General features: G+C 43.7%; 1 pseudogene; it reads left to right on the top strand.

The window, feature by feature from the left end:
* Window positions 1-18,479: 18,479 nt before the first annotated feature.
* Window positions 18,480-18,594, top strand: LOC132654393 (U6 spliceosomal RNA; annotated as a pseudogene).
* The last annotated feature ends 1,644 nt before the right edge of the window (window positions 18,595-20,238 follow it).

Below are 20,238 nucleotides of genomic sequence, written 5' to 3'. Positions count from 1 at the left end.
GGTTCTGGTGCCAAGATAGCCTCATCTTAGGATCTTAGGGATTCTCACCATCACTAAATAATCAAATAGTCACTGTTCTCTCACACATGGATCTTTAGACAATGATTATATCCTTTCCACTGCTGATGAACACGAAAAGACAAACAGTGGTGTACCCAAGGCTCACAAGAATCTGATACAGTAGAATATTGGATCACTTTTGAACGTATGTCTTGAGCAGAAGATAAAGCCATCTAAGATGGACATGAGCATGAAGAAGCTCATGAGCAGCATGACGGTCCATGTGGCCCTTTGCTTTGGGCCAAAAGAAAGCCTTGTGGAGAAAGGCTGGTGCTGTGAAGATGCCAGGCCTCCTCTCTGTGCCTGTACAAGAGAGCCACCACAGACCTACTTGAGAGGGCCATGACACCAAAAACAATGCTTCCCAGAAGATGAACAGTGCTGATATTATGTATTTCCTGGGGAAACTGAGGCATACAAAAGAGCAGTATTCAGTAATATAGAGTAGGTGGTGTGAGGTCAAATTAATGGTAACAACCATGGAGACAGATGATAAGGTTGCTAGAAATGGACAAATAGAAAGAAGACAGGACAAACAACCACTATAAGTTGTAACATGTGGCCAAGCAGTTTGTCATCCTCAGTGTCTAGGATTGAGGGTGTTGGCCTGCAGATCATTCAGGAGGCAAGAGGTACAAAGGAAGAGACCCCCTTAGAAAACTGTTTAAGAAGAAAAGCAATTTACATATGATGTCATCCTGTCCTCTCTGAAGCATGAAAATATCTACCTATGACGTTTACAACCAGCAGCAGCAGGAGGTGGATTAGGTCCCATGAGCCAATGGGCAGGTCAGTGAGGTTGGGCTTGTGTCCACTATTGAATGTGAGGACATTGAGGAGGGAAAGGATACTGTTACATGAGCTCCTGATGCTTATGTCAGAGAAGAAAGGGTTTCTGAGGTTATTGTTAGTGGACAGTTTGCTGTTCTGATACATCTTATGAGGTCGAGAAGCATAGAGCAAACCTTGCAGGAAAACCAAAAGATTCTGTTCATGCCAGACACAGCCTTGGCCATGGATCTAACCATGCCTCACCTCAGGAAAGCCTATCAGCTCAGCCCAATTCATCATTTTCCACTTAAAACCTCAACTTCAGTTCACCCCAGCCCCAGAAGCCCTCATATAAATTAACAACTGCTGTGCAACACAGAACACACTCCCTTTCTCGCTGCCTCCTGTGCAAGAATCTCTGGGAACTGTCCCTGCATTCATCTGCTGTTCTCTTGCTGTCAGGTACACAAACAGCTAGTTTTGGTGGATTTGAAGGAGGACGATTACATTAAATTAGAAATCGAAAGACAGTATGCTTGTGGGTTTGACAAGGATAGGGCCATTTATTTCAGTTCTCTCTTCATTCTTTCACTCTACTAGCAAATATTCTTAATGAATTTCTCTTACAAAAGTTGAGATTTGTGAACTCCAAAAACAGACTTCTTCAAATTTCACCCACAACCTGACACCTTCATAGAGTGTGACTTGAGCCTCTGAGGCTGAAGTCGACTCCTGTGGACTACGTGGACGGCGTTGTGCCTGTGTCTGGGACCGACAGGAGTGACATGAGATGAAGTGTACACACCAAACATGGAAGTGAGGCCAGCCCACGGTGTTCTCTATGAAGTGCAGCTGCCACTCTCCTCCTGAGGTATTTGTGCATGTGGCCTGGGAGAGTTAAGGCAGCTCCGTTAATGACTGCTCAGCTCTGTCCCTGTCTAAAAAACAAAGAAACAGACACGGGGAAAGAAAGCAAATGATGTAACCTCTGTGCAATCCTCTGCTGTGCTCCCATGGGCTTTTGTCTCTTTGAATCCTGACATGTGTCTGTTCACCTTGACCATGTTTCAATACCAGAAGTCGAGGTGAACAGACACATGTGGTCAAATATTAGCAAAGCAGATTATAACATTTCCTCTCCTTTCGCATGAAAATTCACAGTGGGTTGTGTGAATGCAAATAGAAGTGCAGTTACATGAGCTTCCAAGCCATTCCATTATATGGTTCCAATGGAAGGGAAAGCATCCAAGCCAACATGAATGGTATATGCTCTAGGATTCTGATGTCATCTCTCCATCAAGTTATTTCTCCAGACTCAAAGGTCCTGACTGTAAACTTTACACCAGGAAGTTTGTCAAATGGTCTGCTGACAGAATGTCTCTGAGGGAACACATGCATTAACTTTCACTGTAGCGTCACACATACGGAGGAGGTGATGAAACCAACAGCAGTGCTTGTGGTGGTGGGCACTGGTCTGTATGTTTAAGAGACAGAGACAGGAGGACACCAGCTTTGAGTATAGACAAGACACACCCGTAAGGGCTGTCAAATAGGTACGTGGGTAGAAAACTTGATCTTGAGTCAATTCTCACAACCTATGTAAAGGGAGAGAGAGAGCCAACTCTACAAATCTGCCCTCTGGCACACATAAGGAAATTGAAATTTTCATATTTTACAGTGAAATGTATTAAAATATTAAAAGAGTTATTTAAAAATCAAGGCTGTAAGGTGAGACTATTTTATAGTTATTTAGACCATGTGACTAACATCAGGTATTAAGGGGAAGAAAAAATATTAAAAGTCATAAACTCAAGGTTCCATCTAAGAACTCAGGAAGAAAAGGCATCGATGTAATTCAGCATATAAACAAACAGAAAGAAAAAAATCATATGGTCATCTCATTAGATGCTGAAAAAGGCTTTGACAAAATCCAACACCCCTTAATGTTTAAAGTCTCGGAGATGTCAGGTATACAGGGCACATAGCTAAACACAAAAGCAATATACAGCAAGCCTATATCCAACATCAAAATAAAGGGAGAGAAATTTAAAATGATTCCACTAAAATCACCAGCAAACAAACCAGGAGTCACAGATCATAGCAGGAAGAGCTTTGTTGAAGCTTGGGAAAACAGAATAAAGAACATTACTTCACTTTCCCTAAGGAGAAGGTTTCAGTTCGTTTGTGGAGTAATAGATATTTCAACACTTGCCATCATGCCTGGTCCCATCCTTTCCTTCCAAACCAGCTTTGAATCTCCCATCATGTGTCCTTGTTAGCACACTAACTCTAAGGAAGGGGAGAGTAAGTACCACAATTCTTTCTGCTTAGAATATGAAAAAACCTCATGAAAGGATAAATGCAGACTAGACAAAATGGAGGACAACAAAGGTAGCAGGGATTCAGGCCAATTAAAAGAGGTATTTACAGGTGCTAAAGATGTCTGTTCTTATCTGAGTATTATTATTTTCTTTCCAGGATTCTTTGAAAGTTGCTATGACATAATTTTGAGTCAAAATAGTGGGATATGAGAGGTGCATCTGATTCTTTCAAAGGACTTGCGTTTCTGAACTGCTAGTAACCTGTCATCTCCATAGTTTACAAACTACCTAGACAAAAGTTATCCAAGGAACAGGAACATACTATGATCCCCTTCCTTAAGTATAAGTGTGGATGGGCATGCCAGCACCATGAATCAAAAGGAGCCTTCTGTTCCACAGGCTTTGGGAAAGTATCAAGCCAACCTCCACATACAGTCAAACAATGGGTTCTTTGCTGTGTATTCCTGAACAGCGATTTCCTCCATGATGGACTGCACATATTTCTCACTTTTGCCACTGCGAATGCCTCATATTGTTCTGTAATAAATTCTTGCTTTCAGCTCCACTATGCTCTGTGGGAAGTCTTTCAAATAAAATCATCAATTTCATGGAGCCCTAGGAAAACCTCCCTGAGACCCTTGGTCCACAATATCCTAACACTGGACACAGAGAAAAGGAAGCAAAACTAAACAATGATGTTCTCCCACCACTGCATGCAGAGTTTCATCTGGCTTTCAGTTTTGACACTGTGCACTGAAAGGAGCTGCATTTTTATATATATAGTGTGGTTCTCACTATGAAGGATGTTTTATGGAAATACTTCTTTAAATGGCCAATGTTTCAAGTCTTTTCTGACTGCATCATTGTCTGTCGCAAGCAAGCTAAGACCCACCATCATTTTTCAAGTTGCTCCATGTACTGATTTGCTTTCCTGTAGTGATGAAACACTGTGAGCAAAACCAACTCGTAGAGATAAGAGTTTGCTTCAATTTACAGGCTATAGGCCATTAGCGAGGGAAGCTAGGGCAGGAGCTCAAGCAGGAACTGAAACGGAAACCACAGAGGAAGGCTGCCCATCTGCTTTCTACCCCTGGCTTTCTTAGCTACCTTTTGTTGCAGGGTATTTTATTCCATTGTGAGTCCTAAGGCTGTGAACTGTAAATACCTGTATCTAATTGTGGTGTGGCTCAGTATTTGAGCCTAGAGCTTTCTGTGTATTATTAACAAGTTCTTGTGGTATGGCTCAAAACTAGAACACACCTTTAATCCAAGAGCTTTCTGTAAACTGGATTAAAGTTAACCCTAGGTCAAGAGTCAAAGCAACCAACCAGCTGACAGGGATTCAACTGACAGGAGGGACATTGAGAAGGAAGGTACATAAGACAACATGGAGAAGGAGAACACTTTTTCCTTCTGAGATATGAGCTGAATAGGAAGAGCTTTTTCCTCAGGGACTTGAACTGAGAACAAAGGGCTTTATCCTACTGGGATATTGTTGAAATAAAGTGAGCTGCTTCTCTGAGCTAGCAGGTTTTCACCCCAGCATCTGGCTCCTGACTCTTTATTGGTAAACTCAAATGATTGGGATCTTGTTTTGTTTTTAAAACGACAACTTCTCTTATTGAGACTCACTCAGGTCAATGTATCAAGTTGACTACTGAAGATAACTAGGAGATTTTATTTGGTCCCTTCAAAGCATGTTGAAAGGTCCTTTCACATGTTATATGGAAGTGGGCTGCACTGCTACTGAATTTTTATCAAGGTGACACAAGCTAGGGTCGTGTGGGAAGAAAGAACCTCAATCCTCCATCAGACTGTCTTATGGGCAAATCTGCAGGATAGTTTCTTAACTCATGATGGATGTGGTAGGTTCCACTAAGTGTGGAAGGTGCCATCCTTGGGCAGGTGGTATTAGAGAGCAAGCAAGCAGGAGCAAGTGCAGTAAGCAGGCAGTGTTCTTCTGTAGCCTCTGCCTCAGTTCCTACCTCAAGGTTCCTGCCCTGGGTTTCTGCCCTGAATTTCTGTAGGTACAAGGTTACTGTGTTATTCAAATGCTGCCTTCTGTACCCCTCACATATGGCTGAAATCCTTGTTCTGAGAATCACCTGTCTCGAGGTTATATAAACTGTGCTCCTCAATAGTCCCAGGTATGCCCATGAGGCTGCTGACAGCAAACTGATGAGCAGGGGAGAGAATAGGGCTCAACTGCCTGCCAGCCAGGGGAGGAGGAGTTAGAGGAGGAAGTAGGGGATTTAGCCAAGGGAGAAGTCTAAGAGACACCAGGAGAAGCAGCTAGGCAGGAAAGCTACAAAGTGCAAGTATCTCTGGGATACGTGCTGGGAGGAAACCAGATTAGCTAAGAGAGTTAAGAATAGAGTAATAACTGCTCAGTATTTTGTTGTGAAGCTTGTTATTAAACAAATATGAGTCTCAATTGTTTTGTGATAGTTGAGTTAAGAGAGAAACTAAAAACAAAGTTATATAAAATAACTATAAAAAGCTTCCTTGGTGATGGCCTGTAATGTGGGAAGTATATGCTGAAATAAACTGTTTTCTCCCCAAGATGTTTCTGTTCATGGTTTTATCACAGTAGAAAGCAAAGAAGGACACCTGTGACTGCCACAGTTGTCAAGATACAGGTGTAGTAGGATTCTGTCATTCTTATTGTCCCTGTCCTCTGTCCATTTCTGTTCTGGAGATATGAGTAGGATGTGATGAGGTATTAGAAATATAATATAAGATAAACATACTAAAAGCTGTACTCCTAAAGAAGCTAAACAAGAAAGAGGACCATGGGTGAGATGCTCAATCCTCACTCAGAAAGTCAAACAAAACAGAAATCAGAAGAGGGAGAAAACCAGGAACAAGATAGGAGCATACCACAGGAGGCCTCTGAAAGACTCTACCCTGCAGTATATCAAAGCAGATGCTGAGACTCATAGCCAAACTTTGGGCAGAGTGCAGGGAACCTATGAAAGAAGGGGAAGATAGAAAGCCTGGGAGTGTAAAGAGCTCCACAAGGAGAGCAACAGAACCAAACAATCTGGGCCCAGGATTCTTTTCCGAGACTGATACTCGAAACAAGGACCATGCATGGAGATAACAATGACCCCCTGCACAGATGAAGTCCAGGGCAGCTCAGTCTCCACGTGGATTTCCTGGTAATGGGAACAGGGACTGTCTGGCATGAATTCAGTAGCTGTTTCATCCCCTCTGAGAGGGGATCACCCTTACCAGGCAGCAGAAGAAGACCATGCAGACAGTCCTGATGAGACCTGAAATGCTAGGTTCAGAGGGAAGGGGAGGAGGAACTCCCCTATCAGTGGGCTTGGGGAGGGGCATGGGTGGAGATGAAGAAGGGAGGGTGGGATTGGAATGGAATGAGGGAAGGGGTTTCAGCTGGGATACAATGTGAACAAACTGTGATCAATAAAAAATAAATTAGGAAAAAGATTTGATGAGGTCACACAGACCCACCCAGCACCAATGCCACAGCAAAGTGGGCTTAAAGGAGATTTGGATGCCTCACTTGAGGGATTAAAACCAGTTTCCATCTCTGGAACTACAACCACTGCCCTATTCTGCAGGGAGAAGCCATGGTTTTCCTAAGCTGTGCTATGTTGCTAAACACCACTTAGGCTGTGAGCTGACTTCATGTACTTGACTGTGCTGGGGCTCATGTTGGGGGGGGAGGGCTACTCCATCACTCACACTTGTCAGGCACCAGTATACCAGGTTAATTCAGAGAGTGTTTCGGTTGTCTAAATGCTCTTCCAGAATGTCTGGCTCCTTTGACCAGGGACCTTCATAAATTTAATTTGTGCCTGCTACTGCAGGAGTTAAGATGGGGACCTTTCCTAGCTTGGTCCAGGGAATGTACAGTTGGTGTCAGAGAGAGCCTTGTTGGCAAAGAGGAAGACAAGACAAATTGCAGGACAGGGACTGTACGGGCTTTTTTCCCCAGTGGATCCGCTATCAGGTTTGCACAGCACTGGCATCAACATGCTATAGGAGGGGACTCCTACATTCTAGACCCTAGAGCATTCCAGGAAGGAGCAGAGAAGCATTTCACACAGGTGAGAAAATCTGAAATGCTGGGACTTGGAGGCAGGAGGAATATCCTTAACTAAGTCTATCCTGGAGAGAACTTCATACCACAAGGTTCAGCTGGGCACTCACTTGGGCCTCTGTTACCTGCAGCGTCCTGATTACCCCACTAGTCTCTCCTCATCTCAAATCTATCTACTTAATTTCTCTTCCTCTTCTGCTTTGTAAGGTGGCGACATCTCAGGAGTAAGGAGGAACCAAGAGTTAGATGCACAAGGATGGGAAATGAAGGAGTGAGCAAACCAAGGGTCCAGGGCCAGAACTCAGGAGGGGACTGAGTACAAACTACAGAAAGCAGGTAAGAAAACTCTGCCACCTTCCCCTGGGAGAGGTAATGCAACAGCTCAGGCTAGGGTTTGGGTTCTCTGGGGCAACCCAAAGATGTCATGGCTTTATTGCTCCACTCAGGTTTTCTGACCAATGGCAGCAGCAGGGATCCTGAATGTGACCAACCCAGGTGAGCCGCAAGGCATTGTGGGAGGCAGGCACCCCAATCAGGGAAAATTCCTCTGCAGCCTGTAGTAGGTGGGGGAAGCTGTCACAGCCTCACTTGTGTCCTTGGCCTTAGTCAATGGCCTTATGACAGGAAGGTGATTCTGGTTCTAGAGAGAAGGCCAGATGAGGAGAGACCACATACAACCTACAGGGAGATCCCAGGAGCAGAGGAAAAAGCTCACACTGAACGGGGTACCTCTTTGGAGAGGTATTAGTTGGGTTAGTTAGTTAGTTAGTTAGTTAGTTAGTTAGTTAGTTGTTTTAGAATGAAAGTGTTTATTTTGGTAGTTTGAGGGTGCAGCCCATCATGAGGGGAATGACATTATAGCAGGAACATGAAGCTGCTGGTAAAATTTCCAGATTCAAGGAACAAAGATGAACTGTGGTGCTCAGCTGCTTCTTTTTCACCCAGCCTAGGAACCAAGCCCAGGGTTATCCACAGTCAGTGAGTCTTCCCACCAAAAGTACACTAGTCAAGAGACTTTGTCACAGACATGCCCAGAACATGCTGAGTGAGGGTCCTGTGGATTCTGGGTCCCATGAAGCTGACAGTATTCACCATCATTCCCATGACCAATACAGGGCTGCTGGGCTGTGTCAACAATGCCAAGCTCTGTCATGTTCCTTCTCTTACTGTTGTCATTCTGAACAGCATTTGTGGATCTAGAGACAAGGCACAGGAGAGGCAGGGATGTCCAGGGATCTTGAACTGCAGCATTGATATCTATAGGAAGGACTTTCTCCCTGGGTGCCTTCTGAGGAGGCAAGAGCCTGAACAGGGCTCAGAAGAGTACTCAGTGGGCTCTGGTGCCTCTATCCAACAAGCCTCAGAGCTCTAAGGAGGAAATTATTGAGACAGGTTGCTGGTCTTCAGGGTTTAGATCCTTTTCCAAGCCTAAGCACAAGAAAAGACAGCAGTGAGGAAAGTCAGTGCCTTGTGATGTTCAGTTGGGGGCTGGGAGGAACTTAGGGGGAGGAACTGAAACTGAGAGATTTTCTTGGCCCTGGAGGAATAATCCTTCATGTGGGCAGTGTGGTCTGCTATGGTACTCACGCGGTCACCATGGACCAGAATCCTTACTGATTCAGCTCTGCCAAGGAAGGGGAAGGGGACTTGTGTAAACCAAATGTTGGCTTTCAGGGAGCTCTCAAGAATAAGAGCTATCTTTTTCTTGTAGAGAATGATGGAAAATGTAAGTTTTATGCTGAGTCAGAAGCCAGAGAGCAGCAGTAACTGGTGTTGACTCCTTCCACCTTTGTCTACAGTGACAACATCCACACTCACCGACAGACATCTGTCTGAGGTGTCCACCATGGGCCAGGCAAAAGAGCTTTTCTGCAGGCTGTCTTCTGGTGAGAATACAAGAAGTCTACTCTGGATTTCTTAGGAAGCACTTAGGAAGTATAAAACACCTACTGTCTACTACTTGCTCAATTCCCCAACACCCTGAGAAGTAAACACTTCCCTCCCAGTTTGACAAACCAGTAACACAGGCTCTCTGAGGCCAACAATCTTCTCAGTTCTATCAGTGGGTAACAGGTCCAGGCTTAACATCCATCCTGACCTACTCTGGACATCTGGCCATTAAAAAAGTTATCTGGACTAGTGGCTATATCCTAGTTTCTATGAGATGACAATGCCTGAGACCTGCTTCCCAGGATGTTTTAGTCAATAGACAGAGATAGAGGCCCTCAAAAAGAAAGAGATCTCGAAAAGAGAAGCCATGGGATCATGTCAATAGGTACATAAAAGGCCTTTGTGAAAGTCTAACAACTTTTTGTTAGACAGTGATAGATGAACATATTTCCATCTAATAATGTCTCTATTTGACATCTTTATAGTCAGTGTTATCTTAAATTGGGGAAACTCCAGATCTTACTATTTCCCACTTCTTTCATAAGATTCCATGCATTTTGCACAAAGTTTGGCCATAAGTCTCAACATCTGCTTTGATAGTCTTCAGGGCAGAGGCTTTCAGAGGCCCTCTGTGGGAGGCTCCTATTTTGTTTCCTGTTTTCTTCTTCTTCTGATGTCCATCCTCTTTACCTTTCTGGGTGGGGACTGAGCAATTTATTCAGAATCCTCCTCTAGATTACTTTCTTTAGGTGTACAGGTTTTAGTAGGGTTATCCTATATTATATGTCTATATGAGTGAGTATATACCGTATGTGTCTTTCTGCTTCTGGGATAGATCACTCAGGATGATCCTTTCCAGATCCCACCATTTACCTGCAAATTTCATGATTTCCTTGTTTTTCATTGCTGAGTAATACTCCATTGTATAGATGTACCACAATTTCTGTATCCATTCTTCAGTTGAGGGGCATTTGGAGGTCCACAAGGAGAGCAACAGAACCAAAAATTTTGAGCACAGGGGTCTTTCCTGAGACTCATACTCCAACCAAGTACCATGCATGGAGATAACCTACAACCCCTACACAGATGTAGCCCATGGCAGTTTAGTGTCCAAGTGGGTTCCATAGTATGGGAAGAGGGACTGCCTTTGACACAATCTAATTGGACTGCTCTTTAATTACTTTGCTTATTTTATTTTATTTTTCGTTATTATTTACACTTTACTCACTTTGTATTCCCCCCGTGGTTCTCTTTCTCCTCCCATCCCAATCCCTCCCTTCCTCCAGGGAGACAAAGGCCACCTCCTCTGTCACACCAGCCCCAGAAGTCTTTCAGGAATCCAGATGGCAACTGGATGGCAAGTGGCCTGTTCCAGAGAGTAGGACGGAAGCCAGCACCCTCGGGGAAGAGGTGTGGGCTTTTCCCACCCAGCTGAGCTCTGTTGTTTGCACATTAACATGTTCATGGAGCCACTGTGGCAGCATTTGGACTTCCCCCCTTGGCATGAGTTGGGTATCTGATAATGGGTGCCGTTCCTATCCTCTGAGGGTTCCACTCCCACTGGGTGCCTTGTGTGGAATCTTAGACAATAGATGTTATAGTCTTTGGGAAGTTTTTAAACCTATATGGCTCATTTCTTTATTAATTTACTTACTTACTCATGATGTGGTAATGGGGCATAACCCAGAGCCTATCACTTGGCACACAAGGACTCTACCACTGTGCTACAACCCCAGGCAGTCTTTGGGTTTTTTGTTTTGTTTTGTTTTTAATATCTGCTTAGTTCCTTACGTCTCCAGTACTCTCTGGAAATAGCACAGGAATTGAGAGTAGAAGATTAGTTTGGACTCATTTGGTCTGAGGGGAAATTAACAAGAGTGGATTGATGACATTGTGACCTGATCCATCATGCAGACGTGGCAAGGAAACTTGGAGAAAAGTCTGTGCTCTCCTCTCCCCAGACAGCTGCTGTTCAAGACAGTAGAGTCAGCTCCATGGGGAAGATGCTCCCCTGGGAGGCCAGATCTCCATGCTCTCCAGCAGGAACTTGTCAGTGACAGCAGCTACAACTACAGGCTGCAGAGGTGCATTAAAAACCCCTTCACCAAAGCTGCACAGGATCTCCTCTGCACAGAGTCCATCTGGGTAATTGCTCTGCACCCAAGTGCACAGTCAGGAGGTGGACTGGACCCAGGCAGGCTGTGGAAGGAGGAGCACTGGGAGGCAGGGAGGTTTTCAGCACCTGTGGAGGAGACCTGAGCTCTGAAATGTTTTCTTCCCAGGATGTTCAATTGCTTAAGGTCCTAAAATTATAACCTTTATAGGATGTCAGTTAATTTTAACTCCTATTTACTTTGCTGAAGTAAATTACCAATTTTACTTTATGGACATTAAGTTGTTTGGTATAACATCTAGAGGTTTTCAGAATTGCTCATTTGTGCGCATCTTGTGAGGAGGAGAGGTTTTAATTTCGAATGCAGACAAATGCACTTAATTTTACTTCTGTTGCATATGTGCTATAAAAGAATCATTTTTGTTACCCTGGCTTCTGTAGTGTGACTACTTAGAGGCACTGAAAGCCTTAGGAAAAGAAATGGGCTGTATGTTCAAACCTTGTCTAACAGTCACCTCCTCACTGACTTTTACCTACTAGAATTTCTTAAGAATCTTTGCAGCACAGGAAAAATTCTCATGTTGTATGCTAGTGACACAAAGTCCAGCATACTTTCATTGACAGCCAGGTTGAGCGATTTGCCATAGGGTATCAATTTGCTCCTGCACGAAGTCAATCCTCTGATTGAACACCATCAAACTTCCTTTTAGTTGAGCATTAATTCCTTTATGTACAACTAAGACATGAGCTACATTGGCTCTTTGGGTGGATGACACCTAAATGACCATCTGTACAAAGTCCCAATTTATTTCTAATATCAGAGATCAGACCTCTACTCTTGCCTGATGCGTCTAAAACAAGAAGGGGGAACTGTAGAGAGCTGCGGAATGCTATGCCTTAAAGATGGAGCTGGTTTCCGCCTTCCACCTTCCCGATGGTGAGTGCTCTCTGTCATGAACAATTCCACATTTGGCTAAGGCTGAGGATCTGGCTTGCTTCCATGTATGTGGACCTATCTGCATTGCCCCCGTGGCACGCCTGGGTTGGCTACCCAGAGGCTATTTAAGCTGTGGGCTGGCTTTCTCCGGGGTCCGAGGATTGTTCAATGTTCCTGAATAAACTGCATTGAAAAAAAAAAAAAGAATCTTTGCATTCCCTGTTTAATTTTATGTCATCCCTTCACCTTGCTCTGCTTGTTGGAATAGTCACCTGAGGTGCTGTGATGATGATTTAGCCAGGACAATGATTGTCAACTATACAGTGAAGATGGTCCTAATGGAGATGATACCTGTGTCCATTAATCTTTTCTGTGTTCCAGTCTCTGTATAAACATTCCTTTTTCAGAATAGAAATGCCCAACTATCTCTTAGTTCCAGGAAACCTTTGAAGAATTGAGCCCCACCCTGTCCTGTTGCCTCTACTTGGTTTTCCCCAAACCTCATCTTTTGAAGAACCTATGTGAAGAGATGGACAGGAACTGACCTACTTCCCTTGTCCTTGAGACAATGAGAACACTGGGAGGGAGGTCACAGTTGCTCAGGAGGAGTCACTGGGTGGTGGGGGAAGCAGGTTGGGCTGTGGCAGGAACCAGTGTCAACAGCTGGAGTCTGTAGAGCACTCCTCTAAGTCTTCTTATTTCTTTATGTTTAAAGAGTATTTTCTTTCCACTGACTTCTACAGAGAGATTTTTAACAGTGGTTATTACGAATATTTTAACTGCCGGTGTGACCCTAAGCTGAACCTTACAATCCTATCCATGTACAAATGCAGTGGACACTTCTTACCTGTCTTCGGAGCTAGCTGCCGGTCCTTAATTGAACCCTCCCAGATGTTGGCTCATAGCATCCCGGACTGCAGCCCCTCCATGGTATCTCTGCATGCAGCGTCTACACCTGGCTGGTGGCTGTCTTGCCTTCACTGTGGTGCCAGCCATGTCTCCCCAGTGTCCCTAATTTTCCAAGCAGAACAGCACAATAGGAACGACAGGTTCTCCATTTAACTGCAGTCCAATCCCAATCACAAACAGTACAGCCACACCCCTCAGGCCATTTGCCGAGTTTTGCTTCACCTTAGGTGGTGATGGTGTGACATGCTGCTGTCAGGCAACATGATCACGGCAAACCAAAGTCCTTTGTGGGCATGAGTCTGGACATGAGGTGTAAGTGTGGGGCAACCACACTATGCACCATCTTCTCATTCAGAAACAGATATGTTTGAACCCGTGCTGCAGAGGAGAAGACAGACATCCTGCCCTCAAACTTCACCCTGGATTCTGTCCACCAGAAAGGTCATAAGTGACCAAACTTGGAGCAGGGTCTGTTAGGGCTTTCTGCTCTCTGCTTCTGTCGTGACCACTGCATCAAGTCCACTATCTATGAAATGTGTCCCTAGTTTGGGGCTGTGTGAGGTTCTATGTCTCACAGGATGGTGAAGGACTTAGCTTCTCATGGGATGCCACTCTGTGGAACTGAAGAGACTGCTCTTAGATCCCTGTGTGATGTGACTTTTAGCAACACTTTGCTCTGAGGTCCAGCCTTCGCTGCTGGCACTCACTAATGAAAGTGCAGATTTCTCCTTGCTGCTTCTTTCTCTATATTGGGCATGATTTCTAATCTGCATGAAGAGGCCCACACCTCCATCCCAATGCACAAAATTCCCAGATGCGGGTTAGTCAGATGTCACATTTCAGAAATTGATTTTCTGTGACCGTGATCTCCTTCCCTTTCTTCAGAGCAGCAGAGGCAGAAAGAGTGTGATTTCTCCATGTGCAAAATGCACCGTTGGTGCAGGACACAGTGGCTAGGCAAGGGACACTTCAGCAATTCAGGAGGCAAACTACACTTACACATAAAGTAAAAATGAAACATTTTAAAGTCTTTTTTCTTTTAAAGAAAACTGTGGTATATTGGCTCAGAAGTCATTGTATGTCTTTCCTTTAATGAGCCATGATGTTTACATATGTGAGCCATGTTTGCCTGAGGAACGTGATTGCTGGTTTAGTTGTCTGTAATAGATGACTAATGGAATATTTTTTACAGCATTTCCTGGGGCTGCATTGAGGAAGGTGACCTGGTGCCTGGGATGCCAACAGAGTATAACTGGACTGTACTCTTGAGAAAAGGACTACTTTTCCCTTTGCTGTATCTGTGAATTTAACCTGTAGAAAAACCTTTGCAGTGGCTTTAAAGTAATTATAAATAAACTCACAAATCATAATCATTATTGTAGGCCCACAGCACCCAGACAACCCTGTCCCTTAATATCTGTAAGGGCAGTTAGCCAAACCACACTGAAAATGACAGCATCCACCACCTTTGATTCACAAGTAATTAAAGTTTGGGATGGTATGAGGATTATATTGCTATGTCTGTAATCTTGTGTTTAAAATGAGGTAAAGGAGCAGGGAGCTAGATCTGAAGTTACTCTTATGATATTACCAGTGTATAATATATACAAACAATATATTTCAATATTCCTTTTTCCCTTTTATTAAACACATGTACTAAAATACATGCATGTCACAAAGGTTGTGCTGGGTTCTAGTGATCAACTGTGACCCATTAAATACTGGAACAGATTAATGTCTTTGATTGACATCTTTGCTGAGCTTTTGATGGGAGCCAACTGTCTGTTCTCAGTCAAGTTGAAAGCTGTTTACACAAAATAGCAAGAAGAATGGTCAGTCAATTCCAGAAAGAGACAGTGGAACAGGACTGAAAGTTAGGTTCAGAGCAGAGGCTGTGTGAGGTCATGGTGCTCATGCCTTAGAGCACTGCAGCATAGCTGTTGTCCACACCAAGTGCTTGCATGTTCCAAAGGAACACAAAGACCTGAAGGTGTCAAACACAGAGAAATGACAGTATTTGAAAAGGTGGAAATTATCCTGACTTGGTCAGAGCAGGACACAGAGATGTGCTGAATTAAGATACTGTAACCCTCATCTAAGTAAAAATCTATGCCAATTAAAATGGAAGAGAAGTCCACTTGTTGAGATTTTTACAATTGTCTACCTCAGTTCTGAAACTTTAAATAGCATAACTTGTTCATGGGTGCTAAACACATCCCTCTTCTCTGGGGAACTTATGGATCCTTAAGTACACGGACACAGAAGAAGCTACAGAAAGCAAGCACCTTACACACCTTAACTTTCTGATGAAATTCCTTTTCCATAGTGAGGGGACAAATTTACAGCAACATTGTCTTCCTGTTTAAAAAATGTGAATGAAAACATAAACAGGCGCCTTAAATTGTATTGTATTTACTTATTTGAAGTGTGTGTGTGTGTTATGTCTGTGTATATATCAGTGTGCTGTTTGCATGTGCAGTGCTCACAGAGGGCAGAATTCGGCATGTAAACATATATTCTAAATGTAGGCTTAGCCACTGAGCCATCTCTCCAGGCCAAACACGTATATTACAGTAAATACTCTATCTAATGTCTTTCATCAACATTTCCTTATAATTTAACTCAAGATTTATTTAATTTTATATTTAATTATTTGTTTGCATTATATGCAGATGAGCGCAGGTGCCATAGGGGCCAGATGAGGTCATCCATGCCTATTGCTGGAGTGACAGGTGGCTGTAAGCCAGTTGACTTAGATGCTGGAACTGAACTCAAAGGCCCTGCAAGACAAGCCAGAGCTCTTAACCTCCAAGCCCTGGCTTCAGCCTCCTCTCTCTGCACTTGACTGTGGCTATGACTTGACTATCTGCTTTGTGCTCCTGATTTCACCTCTCATTAACGATGGTCTATGACCTGAGAGTTAATCCAAATAAACCCTGTCCTCCTCTATGCCAGTTTTGATTATGGTGTTTTAGTGCAACAACGGAAACAGAAAGGGGAAATAATCAAAACTTTTGAAGCTTTTCCTATACCTGACAAGATGACAAAACAAAAACCAGGCAATGCCCCCCCAAAAACTCAAAATGAGGCAGTGGTAAGGAATCATTTCTGTAATACATGATCATTGTAATACACAGGAAACTTGAAGCAGCAAGGGAGCCCACCTATAGGTACACAATCCAGGCATGACTGACAATGAGAAGGTTTGGCGCTCAGGAAAACTTGAGTACTGAGGGGTGTATTGGGCTGGGCCCACCAATATTCCTAAAGGCAATAGTGTTTGGGACCAATGTTGCTGTTACTGTTTGTGATGAATAATTTCTCTTGCCTTTCTTCTCAAATGTTTACTCTATTTCCTTGTCTCATACAATAAGAAGAATCAAGACCCTTTATGGAGCTGTTGACACATTATACATTTTTCTCTGAGGTAGGCATTGGGATCTCCTTCAACATTATCCTCTTCCTCTTCCACCTTTTTGAGTTCCTTCTTGAAAGCAGGCTCCAGATCATTGACCCACTCATCAGTCTCTTGGCCCTCATCCACCTTGGGATGCTAACAGTCATTGGATTCGCAGCTGCTGACATTCTTGCATCTCAGAATATGTAGAATTACATCAAGTGTAACTCCCTGTTCCACTTGCACAGGCTTTTGAGGGGCCTCTCTCTTTGTGTCACCTGCCTGCTGAGCATCCTTCAGGCCATCATCCTCAGTCCCAGAAGCACCTGTCTGGCACAGTTCAAACCTAAATCCCCACAGCAGAGCCTGTCCCCCCTTCCTGTGCTATGGGCCTTTACATGTCCTGTGGTGCTCACTTCTCCTTCTCCTATGTTGCTGAGTACAATGTCACCTCACATGGTTTCATATTTGTCACAGAATCTTGCATTATTTTACCTATGGGGTATAGCTGAGACCCTTATTTTCCATACTGAGGATATTTTGAGATGTGTCTTTTCTAGGTCTCATGGCCCTCTGCAGTGGGTACATGGTGGCTCTCTTGTGCAGACACAAGAAACAGGCTTGGCGCCTTCACAGAACCAGCCTTTCTGCAAAAGTGTCCCCACTGCAAAGGGCCACCAGGACCATCCTGCTGCTCATGAAATTCTTCGTCCTGATGTACTGTTTGGACTGCATCATAACTGCCTCAAGACTGATGCAGGACAGTGACCCAGTCCACCACATTATCCACATGATGTTCTCCAATGGCTACACCACCGTCAGCCCCTTGCTGTTCATTGGCACTGAGAAACGAACTGCTTGCTTCTTACGATCCTTTGTGGGGAGGACAGCACATGCTTAACGAGTAATTGAAGGATGAGTTCACTTAAGGAGCCAACTGACAGATGCTCGCTGACAGATGGTGAATCCTAGGCTAGTGTTCATGCTCCTCCAGAAAACTGAACAAATGACTCCTGCTTTGTTAAACTGCTTCCATTGAAATGTGGGTTACAGCACCTGTGGATATTTGAGCCAAATGTCTTCATGCACATTTCTGCTTGGTGGCAGCAGGGGACACCTATTACACATCACAGATTAGGGTGCTCTGTGCACTCATCAATAAGCTACACTGTGTAGCACTTTTTAATAAGCCAATCACCTTAACACTTTGTATTTTACCTAATTAAATATGGATGCATTATCACAAAATTGCATATCATTCATCAATAGTTCTTTCATAGTTATGCAAAAATAATTGATTCAAAGTCTCAGATGCTTGCTTGTTTATATTAACAACACTTAACCACAGCCACGATGGAAATAACTCTCTGTCCATAAGCAGATGAATGTACCAACCACATGTGGCCTTTATATATCATGGACTATTACTCAGCTTGAACAGGAAGGAAAGCCACCTGTAGGTGTAGGTCCACCACAGAGGAATACATACTTCCAGTGACCTGTCAGTCACAGAATGACAAGCTTCTGTACATCTAGGGGTGGAACTGAGAGTACTGTACTGTAATTTTTCAAGAAAGGAAAATGCAATGGTGTTTGCCAGGGGTTGAGGAATGGCACAGTGGAGAATTCTTAATTGGTGTAGAATGACCATTCAGAAAAAGAAGAAAAAACAGTAATCTTCTGAAACCCAATGAGAGGCTGGAGGGGTGGAGCGGGTCTGGGCTGGGTAGAGGTGAGGTAACAGTGCTTTCTGCACAAGCATAAAGACTGAATTTGAATCTTCACCACCTATGTAAAAGCTATGCAGGGTGTGAGTTCTTGTAGCCTCCAGCACTGAGGGGAGGGGAACGGCTGAGGTGCAGAGGTGCCCTAAAGCTTTATGTGGCACACTGATCCCTTGCTCTCTCCCCCAGCCTGCATAAACATCACAGACTGCCCTCTGGGTAGTGAATGTCCTTTACTCCCCATTTCTTGGCAGGAAATATGATCTTTTCCACAAAGTAAAACTTCTCGTGCTTGCTTCGGCAGCACATATACTAAAATTGGAACATTGGAACGATACAGAGAAGATTAGCATGGCCCCTGCGCAAGGATGACATGCAAATTCGTGAAGTGTTCCATATTAAAAAAAAAAAAAAAAAAAAACTTCTCCCCATAGTGATATAGTTTCCAATCTCCCTGTCCCACCTGCCCCAATAAACCATCCTACCACACACCATCACACTATAATTGACCAAGGAGGACACCATCATACCAGACACCATCGTACCAAACACCATCATACCAGACACCATCATATGAGACACCATCACGACAAAAGAGATCAAGGAGGACACCATGACTGAAGAGACCAAGGAGGAAGAGAACGAGGGAAACACCATCATACCAGACACCATCATACGAGATACCATCACAACAAAAGAGATCAAGGAGGATACCATCATAACTGAAGAGACCAAGGAGGAAGAGAATGAGGGCGACAACATCAGGCCTGGCCAGCCTCAGGACGCTGGCACAGCTCTCCCTCAAAAAGAGACCGAGGACAACATCACACTTGGCCAGCCTCAGGACACTGGCACAGCTTCCCCCCACAACCAGCGTCAACGCTGGAAGCGGGTGAAGAAGACAATCATGAACGGCCTCAGACATCTGTGCTGCTGCTGCCTGCCACCTGCTAAGACAAAGGCCGCCTCATGTAAGAACATGACTCCAATGAAAAGGGACCTTGGAGCCACCCTCAGCACCAGGTGAGTGCATTACTTCACTTCATGTTATTCACTTTTCCTTCTGTCCTTTGTAACTAATCTCTCCCTAGTGCTATAGTTTCCAGTCTGCCTGTTCTACCTGCCCCAAGATGGGTTCCCATGTTGAGAACTGAGGCCTACAAGCAGCCTGATGGGAATTCTTTAGAAAGAGCCTCCTGCCATCCTTTTGCAAGTGCCCCGCACCCACAAACATGCCAATCCCATCACAGGTTACATTGCTTGAGTCCTCAGACCCAACTCAGAACAAAGCCTGGAAAACTCAGTTTTGGAGTGACTGCAGTGGTAGCTGTGCCCTCTCTTGACACCAATTCTGCCCTAGTTACTCACCTCTTGCATATCTATTCTTGTTCCTTCAAGGCAACCATTCACATTGGATCCCACACTCACCACCACATGCCACACTGTGAAGATGTGATAGGTGTCCTGACAAGTCTAACTAGAGACTCTTGGAGGAGCAACCCACTGTGTCCCTGTGTCATGGCAGCCTCAAGCCCCTACCTCGTGTATGTACCAGCTGGACAGATCTTAAGGCTGCTTCCATTTCTTCAAGTCTCTGCCCTTTGCATATTCTTGCACAGTTAATCAGCCTTGCACAGCCTTTGGGGAGAGTTCTGGGAAGCCTTATCTTTCCATCCAAGTATCACAGTGGTAAGACTTCATCTCTTGTGTTCTTTCTCCCTAGACTGTATAGTATAAATGATTTATAAAATTTTTATAGTATAGTATAAAATGATCTTTATATAACTTATATTATTATAAAGATTTATAAATCATTTACACTATAGTATAAAGATCATTTAAATGACTTCTATATAATTTATAATATAAAGATTTATAAATCATTTATACTATAGTACACAATAAATGATAGTATAGGATAAATTATAGTATAGTATAAGTGATTTATAAATCATTTATACTTTAGTATACTATAAAGGATAGTAAAGTATAAATGGTAGTATAGTATAAATGATGCTATATATAGTATAAATGATAGTATAGTATA

The sequence above is a fragment of the Meriones unguiculatus genome, chromosome 5, assembly GCF_030254825.1.
Source record: "Meriones unguiculatus strain TT.TT164.6M chromosome 5, Bangor_MerUng_6.1, whole genome shotgun sequence".
In the NCBI taxonomy this organism is placed as follows: Eukaryota; Metazoa; Chordata; class Mammalia; order Rodentia; family Muridae; genus Meriones; species Meriones unguiculatus.
This window is presented reverse-complemented; position numbering and strand designations above follow the sequence as displayed.